This window comes from Elephas maximus, chromosome 4 (genome assembly GCF_024166365.1).
Source record: "Elephas maximus indicus isolate mEleMax1 chromosome 4, mEleMax1 primary haplotype, whole genome shotgun sequence".
In the NCBI taxonomy this organism is placed as follows: domain Eukaryota; kingdom Metazoa; phylum Chordata; class Mammalia; order Proboscidea; family Elephantidae; genus Elephas; species Elephas maximus.
In genome coordinates this window covers 141,697,679-141,719,086 of record NC_064822.1, presented here as the reverse complement: position 1 = coordinate 141,719,086, position 21,408 = coordinate 141,697,679, and the positions used below count along the sequence as shown (strand labels likewise).

General features: G+C 39.0%; 1 protein-coding gene and 1 long non-coding RNA gene across 28 annotated transcripts in view; one reads left to right on the top strand and one right to left on the bottom strand.

Annotated features, from left to right (window-relative positions):
* SYT1 (synaptotagmin 1) overlaps nucleotides 1–21,408 on the bottom strand; it is a 624,978-nt gene that overhangs the window by 87,580 nt on the left and 515,990 nt on the right. The gene's annotated exons all lie outside the window — the stretch shown is intronic.
* The window catches only part of LOC126076545 (uncharacterized), a 470,040-nt gene that overhangs the window by 174,122 nt on the left and 274,510 nt on the right, over nucleotides 1–21,408 (top strand). For 14 of the 22 annotated variants that reach the window (XR_007517488.1, XR_007517490.1, XR_007517486.1 and 11 more), the window contains one exon: nucleotides 21,177–21,390. The exons of the other annotated variants lie outside the window; for them this stretch is intronic. This is a non-coding gene — a long non-coding RNA (uncharacterized LOC126076545). The remainder of the gene's footprint in view (nucleotides 1–21,176; nucleotides 21,391–21,408) is intronic. 22 annotated transcript variants of the gene reach the window in all.

The following is a 21,408-nucleotide window of genomic DNA, read 5'->3' as shown; positions in this document are numbered from 1 at the left end:
TGTCCCGGCTGGGACGCTGTTCTCCCTGCTCCAATACCAGTCGCTGCCTCCTGGGGATTTCTCCTACCGGCTGCGTCCCACGCCACCCGCGTGACCCGGCTGGGCCCCTTCCCGGGGTTAGTTCAGGGGGGTGGAGCAACTCTCCGTGTTTATGGCGTACCTGCGTCCAGTCCAAATCCCTGCGGGACGGTTCCCCGGCTCGGATGCTGCTCTTTCTGCTCCAAGACCAGTCACTGCCTCCCGGGGACTTCTCCTACTGGCTGCGTCCCACGCCGCCCGTGGAACTGGCTGGTCCCCCTCCCGGGGTTAGTTCAGGAGGGTGGAGCAGGTCTCTGTGCTTGTGCCGTACCTGACTGGTACGCTGGCTCCAGGCTCTGGAAACAATCGCTGTTTCCCCGTATTAGTTCGTTCTCCGTCTCTAAATCTGTGTTTGTTGTTCAGGGTTCGTAGATTGTTATGTATGTGATCGATTCACTTGTTTTTCCGTGTCTTTGTTGTAAGAGGGATCCGAGGTAGCGTCTGCCTAGTCCGCCATCTTGCGATATAAAGTAATTTTATCTAATAGCAGGGTTGTTGTAGTTAGGTGCTATTGAATCAATTCTCACTGATAGTGACCCCATGTGACAGAACAGAACTGTCCTGTGGGCTTTCCTTGGCTGTAATCATTATGGGGTAACCCTGGTGGTGTAGTGGTTAAGTTCTACGGCCCCTAACCAAAAGGCTGGTAGTTCAAATGCACCAGGCACTTCCTGGAAACTCTATGGGGCAGTTCTATACTGTCCTATAGGGTAGCTATGAGTTGGAATCGACTCCACGGCAACGGGTTTGGTTTTTGGTTAATCATTATGGAGGGAACTCTGGTGGCATAGTGGTTAAGAGCTACAGCTGCTTCCTAAAAGGTGAGCAGTTCGAATCCACCAGGCACTCCTTGGAAACCCTATGGGGGCAGTTCTACTCTGTCCTACAGGGTCGCTATGAGTTGGAATCGTCTTGATGGCAATGTTTTTTTTTCTTTGGAATCATTATGGAAGGAGCCCTGGTGCTGCGATGGTTAAGCAGTTGGCTGCTAATCGAGAGGTCAGAGGTTGGAACCCATCAGCCCTTCCAGGGGAGAAAGATGTGACAATCTGCTTGCATAAAGATTACAGTGTTGGAAACCCTACAGGGCAGTTCTACTTTGTTCTTTTGGGGTGCTATGAGCCAGAAGCGGCTCCACTGCAAAAAAAGGTTTGATTTTTGGTAATCTTTACAGAAGCAGATGGCTAGTTCTTTCTCCTATGGAGCCACTAGGTGGGTATGAACTGAGAACCTTTTGGTTAGCAGCTCAGTGCTTAACCCATTTTCATCACCAAACCCAACCCAACCCAACCCAACCCAACCCAACCCAACCCAACCCAACCCAACCCAACCCAACCCAACCCAACCCAACCCAACCCAACCCAACCCAACCCAACCCAACCCAACCCAACCCACTGCTGTCAAGTTGATTCTGAGTCATAGTGACCCTGCAGGATGCAGTAGAACTGCCCCATAGGGTTTCCAAGGAGCAGCTGGTGGATTCCAACTGCCAGCCTTTTGGTTAGCAGCTGAGTGCTTAGCCTCTTTTCACCACCAGGCCTCCTTAACAGGGTGATGGACTGGAAAAACCATTAGGTTAATTCTAGATTAACTGATGTCGATTTAAAATAGCAGTTCTAGCAGCCCTAGAGCAGTATCGGAGACCATGACAATGACATTCACTATCACCACCGAGCACCCCCTTCCGTCTTGGGCCAGCCTCAGTTTCCATAGCTGTTTTTTTCTCCTTTTGCCTGCATTTTTCTAGCTTATTCACTTAATGGGGGACCTCTTTATCCAGCTAACTGACAAAAGCCAGAAAGGGAAGCAACCTTAGGGGAGTTAGTACTCTTGGTGTGTCTTCTCACCTAAGACACCAGTGGCACATTCTGTTTACAGCTTTCTTTCCTTTGTTTAGCGTGCTTGTGTATAACACATTCTCCCAAATTGAAAAACAGGCAATCAACTTTATATCCAAAGTGGATGTCCCTTCCCCCACCATGTTGGTAACTTTGGCCTATAAAAAACCAAACCTGTTGCTGTTGAGTTGATCCCGACTCATAGTGGCCCTAAAGGACAGAGTAGAACAACCCCTAAAGGAGAGAGTAGAAGTGCCCTACAGGGTTCCCAAGGAGCACCTTGTAGATTCAAACTGCCAACCTTTTGGTTAGCAGCCATAGCTTTTAACCACTATGCCACCAGGGATACCATTCTATTTTCAAAACCCATAAGAGCCTGAGTATACAAAACTAGTCTAATTTTGCCCTAACACCATTATTAAATTGTAAATCCTAGCACTCTGCCACAGGTAATTTTGATATCATGTCTTTTAATTGTTGGTGTCATTTTGGGGGGATGAAAATAAAGATTCAAGTTGTGCTTTTAAGGCTAATCAGACCTGAAAAATCAATGAATATACATAAACCTTGATTGAGTATCCACATGTAGATAGAAAATAAAAATTACAGAAGCAGTCCCGAGAATTCATTTCCAATAACTGATTATATAGTCCTTGCCTGTATAGAGTTGGGGAAAAAAATTTTTTTCTTCTTGATGGTAGCTTGTTTCACATTGAAACCCAATACCCCCTCCCCACAAAGAGCTGTTTATAATTAATTGCTTCATGGGAATAACCATTATCAGAAAAGAATAAACAATCAAACAATAACACAAGGATTTGGTCATTAAACATCTCTATAGAGATTAGGAACATAATATCTATGTAATTCAGCAGAAAGCCATTTAACCTATCATATTATAAGTGATATTTTCTCACCTGCCAATAATACTGAATCAACTTACATTCTTGTTTGCTGATACGCTTTTATTCAAATCTTGAAATGATGGAATTATAAATTAAAATCCTCATTATGACTATAAGTGTATGGTGCTCCAGATCTCTCATGGATACAGTCAAAAATGTTGTCAAAATAGTTTAATTACTCTCAGTGCCATAGCTTTTGATCTATAACTTATATGGTCAGACAATATAAAGCCACTGAATTTTTTTGTTGTTGTTGAATCACATAAATTTCACATGCCAGAGTTAAGTTGACTATTGAACATTTTTTATGCCTAGTCCAGATATGGGCCACTCTCATTACAGGTCCCTGTAAATGATGAATTTCTAGTTCATTACTAAAGTATTCAGTTGGTCTTGTCTTTGAGACCCAAGAGTTAGAGCATCAGAGACATAGAAGAGGTTATCTACCTAAAGATAATTTTTGGCATATGCATCTAATCACATGCAATTTGGTATTACATACAAAATATACATATGACAAAGCTTTTATATTGGTAATTGCAATGTGCATATATTTGAAAAGTGGTTAGGGTAAATAACAACACTGAAATCTGCTGGATATTTTCAAAGCTGGAAACTTTTCTTCAGTTGCTGTGTTGGCTGGATATGTTTGACACTCAGTGAAACATGATGCATGCGGAGAATTTGCTCTAACTACTAAGAGTCCGTGTCCTTTATAGGAAATCTCCCAGATCGAAATGATCACCTCTCAGCTTACCCTCAATATTAAATTCTGCAGGGAAGGGTAAATTTTCTAGTTGAGTAGCAAGGATACAAGTAGCACTTTTGTAAGATTCTAGTTTCCCCAGAGAATTTCCAAATACCAGGCATGATCAAGGGGAGGTTATAGGCTTAGAGGCCATTTATCACAATTGAGTTTTTCATAGTGTTCTAGAGATGAATTCATTCTCTTAGCCTATCAAATTAATAAAGATAAAGAGGGATCTGCATCTTTTAGAAAGGCACAGGTGCTCTACATGATTAAGAACTGACGAGTACAATGTGAAAATCCCTCTATCTTGTTTTTTTTAATTTTCATGTGTCTCCGAGTAATCTAAAGAGTCGCTCTTTCATAAGATGAAAGAATTTGAAAGGTGTTGCAAGAACAAATAAACCTGATTAAATTCTAATCATTGCACTGTGTGTTTTGTCTAGTGCTATAAATGCTGTAAGGGACAACAATAGAATGTACAAAACAAGTAGAGAAGTAAAAGGAATTTTTTTTTAAAGGAAAAATACTTTTTAGTAAGAAAAAACTTCTAATTATCTTGAAGAGCCAACTGTACCATATCAAATTTATTTTGCAATTGTGCCAGATCGATCAGGATGGAAGTATAGTTAGGGAGGAGATGTGCATGTCTGTTTCACAAAGGATTTAAGGATTCTGTTACTGTGTGAGAAATAAACGTTTTGAGACTATGTTGAGGTGTGGATAAACTTGCCTTAGAGCATTCGTAGAAGACATGGTAATTGATCCCAGATCAATTACTTATAGTCCCAAACATCACACAGATGACTTGGGAGAAAATTTTATATTTTATGAGCTATCCAGGAATGATTGGATTTCTACTATTTCTAAGTTTAAGTAATTTTAAGTAGAGACTGCACTACGGCTTTTACACTTCATCAAAACCCAAGAATCTCTACTTAGTCTTTGAAGTTTATATCTTTTGGAATCCTTTAAAAGTGATAACCTTGATCTTCTTTAAAAATCTCTGTACATGTAGTAGGTTAAGAGGCTCTATACCTCTTGGAAGTTCTGAAACCATATTATTTTAATAAGATGGATCATTTCAAGAAGGGCAGTACATGTGTACATTACAAAATTTTTCTTTTATAAAGCTTTATTTAGGTTTCATTTACTTCCTCTTTTCTCTGAATTTGTTTCTCTCCCCTACTCCCAATCCTGATATATTCTTTTGATACCATAGCTGCAACAATGGGCCCAAACATACAAAAGATTGTAAGGATGGCCAGGACTGAGGAGTGTGTCGTTTTATTATATATAAGGTCACCAGGAGTTCGAGCTGACCTGACAGCAACTAAGAACAACATTTATTCTTTAAGAGCTCCTGGTGGTGCAAATGGTTAACTTGCTCAGCTGGTAACTGAAAGGTTGGATGCTTGAGTCCACCTAAAGGCTCCTGGGAAGAAAGGCCTGGCAATCCACTTCTGAAAAATCAGCCATTGAAAATCCTATGGAGCACAGTTCTACTCTGTCACAAATGGGGTCCACATGAGTTGGAGTCAATGGGTTGGCAACTTTTTTTTTTTTTCCGGTTATATATTCTTTACTATCTACCAGCAAATAACAAGGAGAGTTAATCTCCACCCCCCTTTCTTTCTGGCAAAGTTAATTAGGGTGGGGATGGAGGGGGAAGGTTTCTCAAGCTCATGTCACAGGTAGTAAAATGCATGTGTTTGATTGTGTATTTTTGAAAATTCTCTGAGATCAGGGTATCTTCTAAACATTATCCAGAATTGTGTAGGAATTTGAATCTGAATTGGGGGAAAATAATCTCTCGGGGAATGTAAGAGTAATTAAAAAAAAAAAAAAGCCCTTTAACGCAAGAGCAATAAACTTTAGTGAACTACAGGCAAAGACATCGTATTTTTTCAAGAAATGCCTTCCACTTCAACCTGAGAACCTTCTTTTACCATTTAGTCACGCCCCTGAAGTAACAGACTCCCACGACTGAGAATCACTGAGTCATTTTCATAAGCAGCATTTCTTTAACCAGGGGTGGATACCTTGACAACTGATTGAAAGCCATGTTGAATAAAATGGCCTTAATAAGCATGCTCATGACCTTCCTCCCCCGTGGTCTCATCAGTAGGCAATCAACTAAGTTCATCATCCTCCATTCTCACATAAAAACCTGTCAAGAGAAGTAATCACCCAGCCAGATACACGCCCCTCTGAGGTGAAGCCCAGAAATCATTAAAATATGCCGTAATTACTGTTTATTATTTTATCTGCTCATGTCAACAGAAGTGGAAAAAAGTACCCCTCAGCTGGACAATTCTATCATAACAAGATGTACAAAATATTAATGTAAAAGCTTCTCATTGTCTGCTTTTTCTTTACCATGGCAACTTAAAATCAGCCTGCTTCCAAGCAATTTGTAGCTCAGCCACGCTCTCTAACCCTCACACTGCGTACCTGGCATTTCATCCAGGAGTATCTAAATCTTTAGCTTGACAACAGGTGCAGGTATTATCTTGACAAAGACCTGAATGATAATCTCCTCATTTTTCTCTACAGGGACAAGTAGGGCTTGTTCTTGGCAGATGTTATTCTAACAGAAATTCAGAATTCTGATCCTTCAAAACCCCTGCCATGCTGTATGCTAAGATGGGGAGTAAGTACACAGATGCTTCCTGCATTTCAGTAAAGTGCTGTTAACTGGACCTAGGCTTTTGTTGCTCTGCACTTTGTAACCACGGTGGTCCTTTTGTCTTCCTCATGGAGATCTGATTAAGAATGATCTGATTCTATGGGACCTTGACAGAGCCTCGACTACAGAGTTTTACAAAGTTTAGAGGTACAGTTTTATCTTCGAACAAAGGATAGTTTCATTTGGGGAGAGCAAAAGAAGAGCAGCGTTTATAATTCCTTCAAAGTTTGAAACTGTTGTGTTTTGAAGTAGGAATCAGGGAATACAGAAGAACAGTACTGTAACTTAATATATGCCATTGATCTTCAACTTTTCAGGGAATAAAAACTATTAAATCCTGGGAGAAAATAGGGTGCATGGCAAGAAGAGTATGAACTTAGATTCCTTAGGTCTCTAAGTCATAATTGCCTCAATTGTAAAACGTTGATAATAATAGTATGTATTTCCTAGAATTGTCATAAGATTTAAATGAGGCAAAGATTGTCAAGTGTTTAGTCTGAACAGTGTCTTGTTGTTGTTAGGTGCTGTCGAGTCAGTTCTGATTCATAGCGACCCTATGTACAACAGAACAAAACACTGCCTGGTCCTGTGCTGTCCTCATAATTGTTATGCTTGAGTCCATTGTTGCGGTCACTGTGTCAGTCCATCTCATTGAGGGTCTTCCTCTTTTTCGCCCACACTCTACTTCACCAAGCAGGATGTTCTTCTCCAGGGTCTGGTTCCTCCTGATAAAAAGTCCAAAGTATGTGAGATGAAGTCTTGCCATCCTTGCTTTTAAGGAGCATTCTAGCTATATTTCTTTCGAGACAGATTTGTTTTTCTGGCAGTCCATAGGTATATTCAGTATTTTTTGCCAACGTGATAATTCCAAGGCATCAATTCTTCTTCAGTCTTTCTTATTCATTGTCCAGCTTTCACATGCATATAAAGTAGTTGAAAATACCATGGCTTGGGTCAGGCACGTCTTAGTCCTCAAAATGACATCTTTGCTTTTTAACACTTAAAAGAGGTTTTTTGCGGCAGATCTGCCCAATTCAATACGTCGTTTGATTTCTTGATTGCTGCTTCCATGAGCGTTGATTGTGGATCCAAGTAAAATGAAATCCTTGACTACTTCAATATTTTCTACAGTGCCTTGCACAGTCAATTCTCAATAAGGTAGCAGTTAGCTTTATTAGACTACATAGCAATTACATATTGGTGCTAAATTGCTTTCGCGGATTTGGCATTCTGGGACACATTCTACACTTTATCTAATTTTTGAGATCCTATACATGGAATTGCTATAGCTCAAGCAGGCCCAGCACATCTGGGATTATGGGAAGGAAGAAGGTATGATTATGTGTTTCTAGGAGGTAGTGGAGTTGAGGGGTGGACGTTTTGCAAAATTCTACTTGGGGAATTGCAATAAAAGCATCTTCCAGTCCTGCTAAGCAAGCCCTTTTCACTTTCAGGAAAGTATGTTTAACCCCAGACACGGAGGTATGATACATTTGCTGATTTATTGAATGAGGTATAAATGTGAATAAATGTGCTCCTGGAACATATTTCAGATTTTATCTTTGCCAAAGAATCTCTCCGAACTCCCAGCCCTATCTGTCTTTCAGAGTATGCTAATTAGTTCCCACTGTTATTATTTTCTCAACAGATCAAAATGACAGGTGCTGTCAGTTTCCGAATATTTCCTCTTTTTGGGAGGGAGTGGATTGAGGAAGTGTAGAAAGGAGTCCAAGATTAGATTTAAAATCTTTGATTAATCTTGCTCGCAAATGGTATCTTTTTAAGTAGAACAGGTCAATTCTAAAAAGAATTCAAAGATGCCAAACTGTTCCTGAAAAGGAATTTTAGATTCACAAATCAGAGAACATGATCAAAGCTGAGTTATAAGGCATGGGTTTGATTATTGGTCTGGTCATTTACTCTCTGTGTGACTTTTGGCAAGTTATTTAACTCCGTTAGGTCTGTTTCTCATCTGTTCAATGGGGCAAATAATGCTTAACTCAGATTTGTTGTGAAGATAAGACATAATAATTCCTGTAAAGTATTAAGCACAGTGAGTAGAAGATAGTAAACCTTCAGCAATATTTATTATTATTTTTACTGTCATATTCCATTTTGAGTAACTCTAGTGTTCTGTTAGTAAACATGTTTACTAAAGTTAGAGTTTTATTAGATGATCATATATATGATTGTTAAGACGCATATGACAAAATATAGAGGTCTACATGAAGTTTGCTATGGAGCTTGGAAATAAAGATTTCAACCAATCCAAGATCTTTGGCTAACTGGAGTTTTCCATAAAGCACCAGGAAATTTTCTATGAATTTTGTGCATTATTGTGTAGCTTAGACTGCTTGCTGAGGTTTTAAGATGATTAACAAAGCCCATATGTATTTCAGAGTCCACTAAGGAGGAGAGGACTCCTTGGAATGGTATACAGCTGGAACTTTTGGTAAACTTCAAAAAGCCAATGTTATTCATTCTTTGAAAATGTACATGTCATTACCCAGAAATATTTTCAACTGAGGTTTTAAAAAACAACAGGGTTTGATTTTGTGGCCATCTTGCTAACCTAATTAAGTAATCAAGTGATTTGTTATTTCAAGCATATCCCATTGTCTTTTCTGTGTTTTGATTAACTTGCTAAAAAAATTCTCGGCTGATATGCTTATTGGGTCTGAGGACCATTTACTAAACCATAATCTCAGCGCTGAAAATGAGGATGTAAATTGTCAAGAACATGACAGGAACTCTAAAATTAAATGTATTTCTTTTCTCAGGAGGAAATTACCATGGAAGGATGCAGAAGGTAGCAGATCCCCCATTCCCACCTCCATTTTAAAAAGAAACAGTTTGATCCAAAGCCCTGTTTTCAAACATACACTTAATTTTGTATTGATTTGGAAGTTACCATTATTACTTTCACAACTTTCTTAGGCTCTGTATACAATTAATTGATGTAAACACTTTCCTAATTTGGACTGTAAATTCATCTAATGGCCATTTTAGTTATGATATTTAGTGCCTCCCCAACTGGGGTCCTTAGGTTGGGTCTGTGGGGGGACATTCCAGCTTGTTCCTTGAGTAAGTTACTGCCGATTTGGATTCCAATCTTTATACTTTTGTTCTTGGCGCAAGTTAGAGATTTGACTGGTGTCTCATCAAAAGCATCTGCCCACCTGTGGGTCATGTTTTGTTTGTTTTTATAGTCATTGAGGTAAGAAAATTGTGCTTTTGACCTTCATGAGTGGTTATGGATCAGTATGATATGAAAGTACAGCCAAATTAAGATCTAGGCTTGCTTTTAATAATGAAGTATATGAGGGAAATCTAACTAACTTCTCTTTAGTTGATTTTTTTTTAAATTACATCATAGCATATTTAATTTCCTCTCAGGTAAATACTAAATTTGAGAGGTTTTGCCACTTGCATATTTTACAAATACTGTGTTTTTTAAAAAATACTATTTTATTGTGTTTTCGGTGAAACTTTACACAACAAATTAGGCTTCCACTTAACAATTACTACACAAAGTGTTCACAGACATTGGTTACATTTTTCATAATGCTTTAACATTCTCATTAATTCCCTTTTGGATGTTTCGCTTCCAGTAATCTGGTTATCCCTGTCCCCTGTCGACCATGATTTTTTAAAGGTGCACAGTACTCACTGGTAATATTCTTTATTTTATGAGCCAATGTGTTATTTAGGTTAAAGGTGCCCTCAGGGGGTAGTTTTGGTTCAAGGTTTATGGAATATCTCAGGATGATAGTCTTAGTGAGCCTTCTAGTCTCTAGTTGATTCTTTACAAATACGTTTTTGTAAATTGACTGGCTAGGCTATGCAATCCATCCTGTTTGATAGTAAGAAGAATAAAAAATTTTGTTTCAGATGGACTGTTTTCTTTGGGCATTTAAGAGTTACATTTATGTGTCACAGATTACATAACAACAAATGAGGTCACACCAGTGATCTTTTGGAAAGTTTCTATATCTATTTTGCAGAAAGACATGTTTGAGTAAATTGGTGTTGGAGTGGAAGGATTTCAAAAAGGAATTAAGCCTTAAAGATTTTCTGGTTAGTGGGGGAAAGATTTAAAAGGAATCTGGAATTTCACCTTGATAATCCGAGAGACAAATATTTTAAGTAGAGTGTGTGGTTTAAAGATGAATGCAAATTTAGCATCAAAATTAAATACAAAGAGAGGGTAAATTGCATGGCTTAAAGTCTTGATTTTTATGGTTAAGGGTTTTAGTAATTAGATGGTATGAAAGAGAAGTAAGATATCATTGCTAACAGTTTTCAGATGTATTAGAAGAGATAAACAGGAGTAATTTGTCATGGTTGAGATGAAGAAAAAAGCCACTTTTCCATAGTTGGTTAAAACTTAAGAAGTGAAATAAGAATTTATTTTGGTGATTAACTACATACTAAAAAATAGTTGCTATCAAGTTGATTCTGACTCATGGCCTCTCAATTTGTTTTTCTAATTGGTTTCATAAACTCCATATGTCCCAAGCCAAGCTCATGTTATCTAACTCTCCTTGAACCTATTTTATTGCAGAGTTCCCAATTCAGTGTCTGGCAATTCCATTCTTAGAATTGTGCAGACCCAAATCAACAGACTCATCCTTGGTGCCTCACTCTGTTTCATACCCAGAAGCAAATCCTGTTGCCTCTTCCCTAAAAATATATCTACAATCTGATTACTTTTCATCATCATTTTCAGTTTTATTTTTCTCCTAAGTATTTATCATTATCTAATACATTTTGTGTTTTACTCACTTATCTTGTTTAGTGTTTCTCTCCCCTTCTAGAATGTCAGCCCTCACAGGGGAAGGCTTTTGCCTGTTTTATTCATTGCTGTATCCTTGGCCCTTAGAACTATGTAGCACATAGTAACAAAAACCAAACCTATCGCCATTGAATTGAATTCCAACTCATAGTGACCCTATAGGACAGAGTAGAATTGCCCCATAAGGTTTCCAAGACTGTAAATCTTTATGGAAGCAGACTGCCACATCTTTTTCCCACAGAGCAGCTGGTGGGTTCAAACCGCTGACCTTTCAGTTAGCAGCCAAGCACTTAACCACTGGACCACCAGGGCTCCTATAGCACATAGTAAGCATTCAATAAATACTTTTTGAATTAATGAATGAGTAAAGCTATTAGGAAAAGAAAGAGGAAGGGGCAACAAATACTAAATTGAGTTTATTCTTAATTGATTAATTCAACAGCTATTTTCGTGTATTGCCGTGTGCCTACTTGAATATTAAAAGCCTTCAAATCTTGTGCGTAGTTCATTAAAATAGTAAATTATCCTTAGGATTTTGGATAAAATAATAATTCTAATATAATTTATATAAATCATAGAGTATGTATAAATAAAACATATACATTCATAGAGTATGTACTTATGCCACTGAATATGCACAGACACACACATACACACATGCCTCACTTATTTGGGTTAACAATTAGTAATTGGAAATGTAAAAATTTAAATCCCAGGAGATTTCTTCACATTTGGACAGAATTTTCATGGCAATAACTCGTTTTCAGGAATACAATTAAACTGTTTTCTCATATAGACTATCTTCTGTTTAGTTTTATTCCAGGCTGAAGAGATGATAAAATGTGTGTTGAAACGTAATTATAAGCAATCTTTAGAAAACCACAGGGTTTTTCTAAATAACAGATTGAGTATGTTGAGTAAATTATACATCATTTTAGCATGCTGGATATTCTCGATTTATAATTGATCTTAAAAGATGCTTCAACTAAAAGGGAGAAAGGGAAACTATGTTGTTTATACAAAAAAGTCAGTATAGCCAAAGTCTAAATTTTCATAAGCAATTCTGTTATATATAAGTGAGGTTAGATTTCAGGATGCTAATACGTTCTCTTAGAACATACAAGGATGGCCGAAACTGAAGATAGTGCTTCTTAAAACATGCACACAACTTAAGTAGCCCTGTAGATTTTTATATTTTACCATATCACTAGTGTTATTAGCCATTGCTGTCAAGTCGATTTTGACCCAATAGGACAGGGTGGAACTGTCCCATAGTGTTTCCAAGGCTATAATCTTTACATTGTCTTTGTGTATGACTCCTCTGACCTTGTGGCTTTCCTTGCTAGAATAACAATGCTAGTCATGGGTATCTTTTTTATTGTCCTTACTGGAGTGCTAGCCCAGGATGGGATGAACTAGAACTCAGGAGAACCACCAAAGACCAGCAGCAGCAAGGAGGAATGCTGAACACCCAAAATGGTTCAGAGTCCTTACTGATAGCGGGAGCCATCATCATTCACCACCACCCATCGCTGTCCAGTTGATTCTGACTCATAGTGACTCTATTGGACAGATTAAACTGCCCAATAGAGTTTCCAAGAAGTGCCTGGTGGATTCAAACTGGCAATCTTTTGGTTAGCAGCCATAGCCCTTAACCACCATACCGCCAGGGTTTCCATCGTCTCCAACATCTGGCTATAATTGTATCCTGAACTTGATATCTGTGGCCTTGGAACTTTTAAGCCTTTTAAGCACTGTTTTTAAATACTAATAAAGTCTGGCTTCTAAAAAGAAAAAAAAAATTGATCCTTTTAATTAAGACTGCCATATGCAGTGCTGGTGGGTTTAAACCACTGACCTTTCGGTTAGCAGCTGAGTGCTTAACCACTGTGCAACCAGGGCTCTATGCCATGGTATTTTCAATCACCTCATATGCATGTGAAAGTGTACAATGAATAAGGAACACCAAAGAAGAATTGATGCATTTGAATTACAGTGTTGGTGAAGAATATTGAATATACCATGTACTGCCAGAAGAACAAACAAATCTGTCTTACAAGAAGTACAGCTAGAATGCTCCTTAGATGTGAGAATGGAGAGATTTGGTCTCAGATACTTCGCACATGTTATCAAGAGGGACCAGGCCCTGGAGAAAGATACCATGCTTCGTACGGTTGAGGGTCAGCAAAAAAGAGGAAGACCCTTGATGACGTGGACTGACACAGTGACTGCAAGAATGGACTCAAACATAGCAATGATTGTGAGGATGCTACAGGACTGGGCAATATTTCAATCTGTTTCAATCTGGGGTCACTAGGAATCAGAACTGACTTGACGGCACCTAACAACAACAGTGTTGTTAGGCTTTTTATATCTGGGACATAGTTACCCATACATTCAAAAACCAAAAAACCAAACCTGTTGCTGTTGAGTTGATTCCGACTCATAGTAACCTTACAGGACAGAGTAGAACCACCTCCTAGGGTTTCCAAGAAGCAGCTGGTGGATTTGAATGGCTGACCTTTTAGTTTGCAGCTAAGGTCTTTAACCGCTGTACTACCAGGGCTCCACCTATACATATAAAAAACCCGCTGCTGTTGAGTCGATTCTGACTCATAGTGACCCTATAGGACAGAGTAGAACTGCCCCATAGGGTTTCCAAGGAGCGGCTGGTGGATTCAAATTGTTGACCTTTTTGATTTGCAGTTGTAGCTCTTAACCAATGTGCCACCAGGGCTCCCCCATACATATAGTGGATTAAAAAAAAAAATCAATTGGTGGTTAATAGTTAAGCTATTTAACAAGTAAATATGTTTAAAAAAAAAAAAAGTTTACCTGAATATCTACAAAAGAGAAAGATTTAACAGAGTTGCAGCAGTTGAAGCTACCACCCGTCTGTCAGTTTCTTGTACTGTGGTGGCTTGCGTGTTGCTGTGATGCTGGAAGCTATGCCACTGGTATTTCAAGTACCAGCAGGATCACCCATGTTCGACAGGTTTCAGCAGAGCTTCCAAACTAAGACAGAATAGGAAGAAAGACCTGGTGATCTACTTCTAAAAAAAATTGGCCACTGAAAATCTTACAAATAGGAGTGAAACACTGTGTGATATAGTGCCAGAAGATGAGCCCCTCGGGTTGGAAGACACTCAAAATATCATGAGGGAAAAGCTGCCTCCTCAAAGTAGAGTTGACCTTAATGATGTGGATGAAGTAAAGCTTTTGCTGATGTGGCTTGACTCAAAATAAGAAGCAAGAGCTGCAAACATCCATTAAAAATCAGAACGTGGGATGTACTAAGTATGAATCTAGGAAAATTGGAAATTGTCAAAAATGAAATGGAAGGCATAAAGATCAATATCCTAGACATTAGTGAGCTGAAATGGACTGGTATTGGCCATTTTGAATTGGATAATCATATGGTTTACTACGCTGGGAATGACAAAATGAAGAGGAATGGAGTTGTAGTCATCGTCAAAAAGAACATTTCAAGATCTATCCTGATGTACAGTGCTTTCGGCAATAGAATAATATCCATATGCCTACAACTGCAACATAAAAAAAAAAAATCCTCACAACTGGACCAATAAGCAACATTGTAACAAACAGAAAATATTGAACTTGTCAAAAATTTCATGTTACTTGGATCCACAATCAACGCCCAGAGAAGCAGCAGCCAAGAAGTCAAATGACGCGTTGCATTGGACAAATCTGCTGCAAAAGACCTCTTTAAAGTGTTAAAAAGCAAAGACGTCACTTTGAGGACTGAGGTGTGCCTGACCCAAGTCATGGTATTTTTAACTGCCTCACGTGCATGTGAAAGCTGGACAATAAATAAGGAAGACCTGATTGGTGCCTTTGAATTTCTGGTGTTGGCAAAATGGACCGCTAGAAAAACAAACAAATCTGTCTTGGAAGAAGTACAGTCAGAATGCTCCTTAGAAGCGAGGGTGGCAAGACTTCATCTCATGTACTTTGCACATGAGGAAGGACCAGTCCCTGAGAAGGACATCACGCTTGGTGAGGTAGAGAGTCAGCAAAAAAGGAAGACGCTCAATGAGATGGATTGACACAGTGGTAGCAACAGTGGGCTCAAACAGAGCAATGATTGTGAGAATGGTGCGGGACCGAGCAGAATTTCACTCTGTTGTACACAGGTTTGCTATGAGTCGGAACCAACTCAATGGCACCTAACAACAACAAATAGGTCAGACATCATGCTTGGCACTTGGTAAATATGGATGATGACATGGTCCTGTGAGCTAGTGGGGCATCAGTCAAAAAACAAGTTAGTAATCATACCACATTACCAGTTGTCACACCATGTGCAGTAAAGGAAACAAGCAACAGTTGCTGTTGAGTTGATTCGGCCTCATGGCAACCCCATGTGTGTCAGAGCACAACTGTGCTTCACACGATTTTTAATGGCCGCCTTTTCTGAAGTAGATCACTGGGTCTTTCTTCTGAGGCACCCGTGGGTGAACTTGACCCTTCAACCTCTCAAGTAGCAGCTAAATGCTTAACTGTTTATACTACCTAGTTCCACCAAAAGCAAGCAAACAGGTGCAATAATAAAGACTAACACATGATAAGGTAGGGATTAACTTTGGTTTACAGATGCGGGGATTGAGATTTAAGACAAGAAAACTGATTTGAGATACATGCTGGGTAAGTGGCAGAACTGGGCTCCTAAGCCATGTAAAACTGACTCCACAGCCAGAGCTGGAATTGCCATTAGCATACTTTACTCTTGACCATTTCAACACAAACTCTCTGCTTAAAGCCCTCAGTGGCAACACACCATCTCCAGAGCCTAAAGTCCTATTTCCTTATTAAGCTGGCCCTGCCTGTCTCCCCATCATTTCTCACTCCTCTCTGCTCTAGCAGCGTGGCTTGTGGTTCATCTCGCTTCCCGGTCTGTTTCTCACAGCCATGCCTTTGCTCACGCTGTGCTTTGGTCCTGCCCTCCTTAATCTACTGTCCCCTTGAGCTGCATAATTCTGCAACTCAATTCTTTCTTTCTCCAGGAAGCTTCCGTGACCTCCCAGGTCAGGGTTAAGTACCCTTCCTCTGAGATCTCATAAAACCCTGTTAATCTAAATTGGTAGCAGGCAAATTAGTGTCCATGGACCAAACCCAGCTCCAGTTTGTTTTTGTACAGCCTTGAGCTAAGAAGGTTTTTTACACTTTTAAAGATTAAAAAAAGAAAAAAAAAATCAAAAGAATAATATTTTTGATATGTGATATTATGAAATTCAAATTTCTGTGTCCATAAATAAAGTTTAATTAGAACACAGCCACACCCACTGATTTACCTTTTGCCTATTGCTGCTTTTGTGCTAGAAAGGCAGAGCTGAATAGGTGCAAAAGAGAACATATGACCCACAAAGCCTAAAATACTTACCGCCTAGTCCTTACAGAAAACGCTTGTCAATCCTGTGATTGAAATCGCACACAGTACTACCTTCATCTTTGTAAGTGAATCTCCCTAGCAGGCCCCAAGCTCCTTGAAGGCAGGTATTACGTTTTATTCATCTTTGTATCTGCAGCTCCTAGCCCAATGTGATACCCCATGGGTGTTTAATATGTATTTGGTGAACGCATGATTCCATACATTTGTCCCTAGGGCCGTTCTCAAGTACGTGTGGAGTGCCATCCTTCCTTCTTTTCCATTCTTCCCTTTTACAGTCTAAACATCCAACCATCACTCTTTCTTGTATGACTAGGAATCCGGAAACTAATGTGGTGTATTGCTTCTTTACACAGTCCAATTTGTGTGTTTTTCTTTTTAAAATGTGGCGTTATCCCTGAAATTTATGAAGAACTCACCATTTATTGCAATTGGTTTTTTCTGGTACCATTATTACATAAAAATTTTGTGTCACATTGATAAATTACAAAGCACTATTCCTCTGGGTTAATGAGTAATTGATTTTTAAAGGAAGAAAAATTGAAGCAACACAATATAATATTCTTCTGTCTTTGGGGTCAGAGAAAAGAGAGGAAAATGTCATACTATTGGCAGATATTGGTTTCTAAGCTGGAAACGTTTAGTTTTCTCTGATCTCCAGTGTGGAGTTACATGGTCCCCGTGGGGTGCTAGAAGAAAATATTAGAATTACTACTTTATTTTTTCTTCTAAAAGCAAAGGATTGGAGATTTATTAAACTTTGATGTACAGGCTAGCGTGGTGCCCTTGTTTAGGAATAACTCACACACAGTACTCGAGGTTTTCTGAGGGAGATCCCAGGGCACAGTGGGGGCAGGGGTGTTGAAAGCTTCCTTACTTATTTGCTTTCAGCATTTTGCTCTTACTGCAGATTATGTGGGCCCAGTTAAACTAATTTATGGATTATATTATTTAATTGTAACCAAACTAATCCTCATAAAATGAGCATGTTGCTTAAAATGATTCCTAGTAAGAAAAATGAACAAACAAACCAAAAAACTCCTAACAACTGTGGCTGGAAGAAAACTTTATAATGCAAATATGAGAAGAAAAAAAAAGAAAATCGCAGAGCTGGCACATTTTGGCTTCTAGAATGAGCTCTGTGTCAGTCATGCTTAGAAGTAAAAAGGGTGATGATCTATTTCAGGCTTGAGATGTTGGCTAAAATTTTAAAAAATAATAACTTTCAAAAAGTCAATTTATATTTACCATCAGTCCATATTATATACGTTGAATATTGTGCATTTGTGAGGTATTTTTTTCAGATTTAACACTCAAAACTGAAGTGTTGAAATAAATGAAATCTATTATACTTGTGAATTGCTATTATCACAAAGTTAAACTAATATCTCCAAAAATAATGGGGCGTATTGGCTAACATCATAGTAATATTAATAATAATATTTTAAAGGGAGAATAATGTTTTTATCCATAAAAGTGTTGATTATTTAATTTTTATTTTTTCCTTTATATTTTTCTAGTTTAAAATAATGCCCATTTTATATTACCACAGTAGGAGATGTAAAAAGTTTATAAACCCACAAGTGAACATATAGGGGAATACTTGCTCCAAAACTTTTACTGGTACGTGAACATCATCAAAAGTTTGGAGTTACCTGGTTTCATCATTAGACAAACCTAACCTAGTTACCCAGATCGTAGAAAGGGATAGCCCTCACCCTCACAGCTTTTGTAAAATATTGATCTAGTTTATAAACAATTACTTTTTTTGATGAAAGGGATATAATTTTTAGAAAAGAGTTGCCTGCAACTCATCAATCAGGGTCTTACCTTTTGGTAAGAGGAAACCTCTTTTCATTTCTCCATTTCACATCCTGTTGACTTTTCTCATAGGATTTGTGGTAATTTATTATATTTTGCATACTTGTTTATTTGGTCTCCTTTTTGAGACTGTAGGCACCACGGTGGCGGGGGACAATGTCTATCTTGTTGACTGAGTCTCAAATGCCTAGCACAGGGGTTAGCCCAGAAGAGATACACGAAGTACCCTGATTGACAGGGTTTTAGAAAAGAGATAATAGGAATAGAGGAGTTGAGTGAAGGGCTACTGTTCACTGCCCTTTCCTCCTGGGATCACAACAAACCTTGAACCAAGAAGGCAACTTAGTCCTAGAAATGAAATTTAAGGACTCCTAGTTGGGGGGAGGAAGCCCTGGTGGCACAGTGGCTAAGAGCCAAGGCTGCTAACCAAAAGGTTGGCAGTTCAAATCTACTAGGCACTCCTTGGAAACTCTATGGGGGCAGTTCTACTCTGTCCTATAGGGTCGCTACGAGTCTGAATCAACTCAGTGGCAATGGGTTTTTGCTTGGGGGAACTCTTGTATGATCAACAGTGTCAGTTCATGCTACTTTACATAACACTTGCTTTTCCAGAAATGCTGTCGACCTTTGTCATGAATTGAATTATGTCACCCTCAAAAATGTGTGTATCAACTTGGTTAGGCCATGATTCCCAGTATTGTGTGGTTGTCTTCCATTTTGTCATTGTAATTTTATGTTGAGAGGATTAGGGTGGGATTGTAACACCACCCTTACTCAGGTCACCTCCCTGATCCAAGGTAAAGGGAGTTTCCCTAGGGTATGGTGTGTACCACTTTTTATCTCTCAAGAGATAAAAGCAAAGGGAAGTAAACAGAGCTGGGGACCTCATACTACCAAGAAAACAGCACCAGGAGCAGAGCGGGTATTTTCAACACAGGGTCCCTGTGCCTGAGACACTCCTGGACCAGGGGAAGACTGAGGACAAGGACCTTTCTCCAGAGCCAACAAAGACAGAAAGCTTTCCCCTGGAGCTGACACCCTGCATTTGGACTTGTAACCTACTAGACTGTGAGAGAATGAATTTCTCTTTGTTAAAGCCATCTACTTGTGGTATTTCTATTATGGCAGCACTAGATGACTAACACAGCCTTCTAGAATTTGTTCTATATTTCCCAGACATTCTTTAAATACACAGCGATTTAGGCTGTGTCTACCATTATGGCTTTGGCTTAAAGAACTAATTACAACATTAGACCTAAAGGGTTCGTGCTGCCCTTTTTGTGGTAACATAAGTAATCCTAGATTATCAGTAAGTAGAATTACGTAACATCACACGTAGGCTGTGCTGATCACTTTGTTTACAAATTATAAATCAAGAAAATTTTACTGTGATAAAACAATATATTCAGCTCAGTTTGATTTGTTCTGATTCAATTAAGTTCATACTATGTACTGTTTTTTTTTATTTCAATACTGGGGATAAAATAACATGTTTGCATTTTTATTTAATTCCAACTCTTATGAGAGCTCGGCTACTAACCAACAGGTTGGTGGTTCAAATTCATCCAGAGGCACCTTGGAAGAAAGACCTGGCAATCTACTTTCAAAAGATCACAGCCATTGAAAACTCTTTGGAGTGCAGTTCTACTCTGAAACACATGTGGTTGCCTTGAGTTGGAATCAACTTGATAGCAGCTATTTTTTTGGTGGTGGCCTACTATGTGCTAGGCAATACTAGATGATGGACACATACAAAAACGTAGGGTTTTTTTGCAAAAGGAATTCATAAAGGAAGAGCCACAAATACACACAATACATAGCAATCACAAGAAGAGATATCTCCTGTGTGCCATGGAGCCACAGAAAAATAAATAATTAGGGTACTTGTCAACCTGATGATTAAAGAACTCATAGTTCATGGGTAAGCAAAGGCACACACAGGAAACAAAGAGAGCCAGCACTCAATGAGCAAGTGAAAAATGTGGAGAGTACAAAAAAACTAAAGACCTGTTTCTGTCAAGTCAATTCTGACTCCTAGTGATCCTACAGAATAGAGTAGAAGGGCCCCACAGGGTTTCCAACGAACAGCTGGTGGATCCAAACTGCCGACCTTTTGATAAGCAGCCAAGCTCTTCCCTACTGTGCCACCAGGACAGTATGAAGGTAAAGAATATTGAATACATGGGGCCAGGATCTCTGGGGAACTTTCCTGGAGAAGTAAACATTTTAACTGATTCTATGCATACTTGCTTTTTTTTTTTTTTTGACTATGTTTTGCCAAACTGAAAAAGGAGGGGAAAAAAGAAAGAAAAAGGCAAGATGCTGTGAGGCGTTTTAGCTCATACCTCTGAGGCACGACTTCTGAAATGATTAAAAGTAAATTAAAGCTGCTCAGAAACTCACTGGCTGCATGTGATTGTCACTGGGAAGCCACAACTCGCTGTTTTATGGCTGTTCTTTTTGGCATTATGTAAACTTGTAAACAGCTTCCTCTTTCTTTTTTTTTAAGAGGTTGAAAAGAACACAAATTCCTTCTGAATGTTATTTTCTGGCAGAAATAAGAAACACACAGGAAAAAAACCCATTGCCCTCGAGTTGATTCCGACTCATAGAGACCCTACAGGACTGAGTAGAACTGCCCCATAGAATTTCCAAGCTGTGTCTGGTGGATTCGAACTGCCAAACTTTTGGTTAGCAGCCGTAGCACTTAACCACTACGCCACCAGTTTCCTTGTTTTGCTTAGAAACTGGAATTGAAAGGCCAAGTACGGGTCTCCATAGCTTACAGCCATTGATGTCCATTCAGATCTTTATAGTTAACAGGACTAGGTTCAATTCTTTCCCCAAATACTTGCAGGCAATTATCACGTCCTCTCAAAGTCTTTTCTTTTACAGGTTAAACATTCTCCAATTCCTCCAACCATTCCTCAGCTGAGACTGTATCTGCCCTCTGCATGAACCTGATTTCCCTCTGGGGCTGCTTCAGAAAGTTAACGTCCCTTCTATTGAGTGTGTTCCCAGAAATGAATGCAATATTCCAGACCTCCTAGTGTACAGTATAGCAGCTCTGTTTCTGGAGTCTCGTCTTTGAAGAGAATAATCTCAGTTGGTAATGAAATTTCACTGC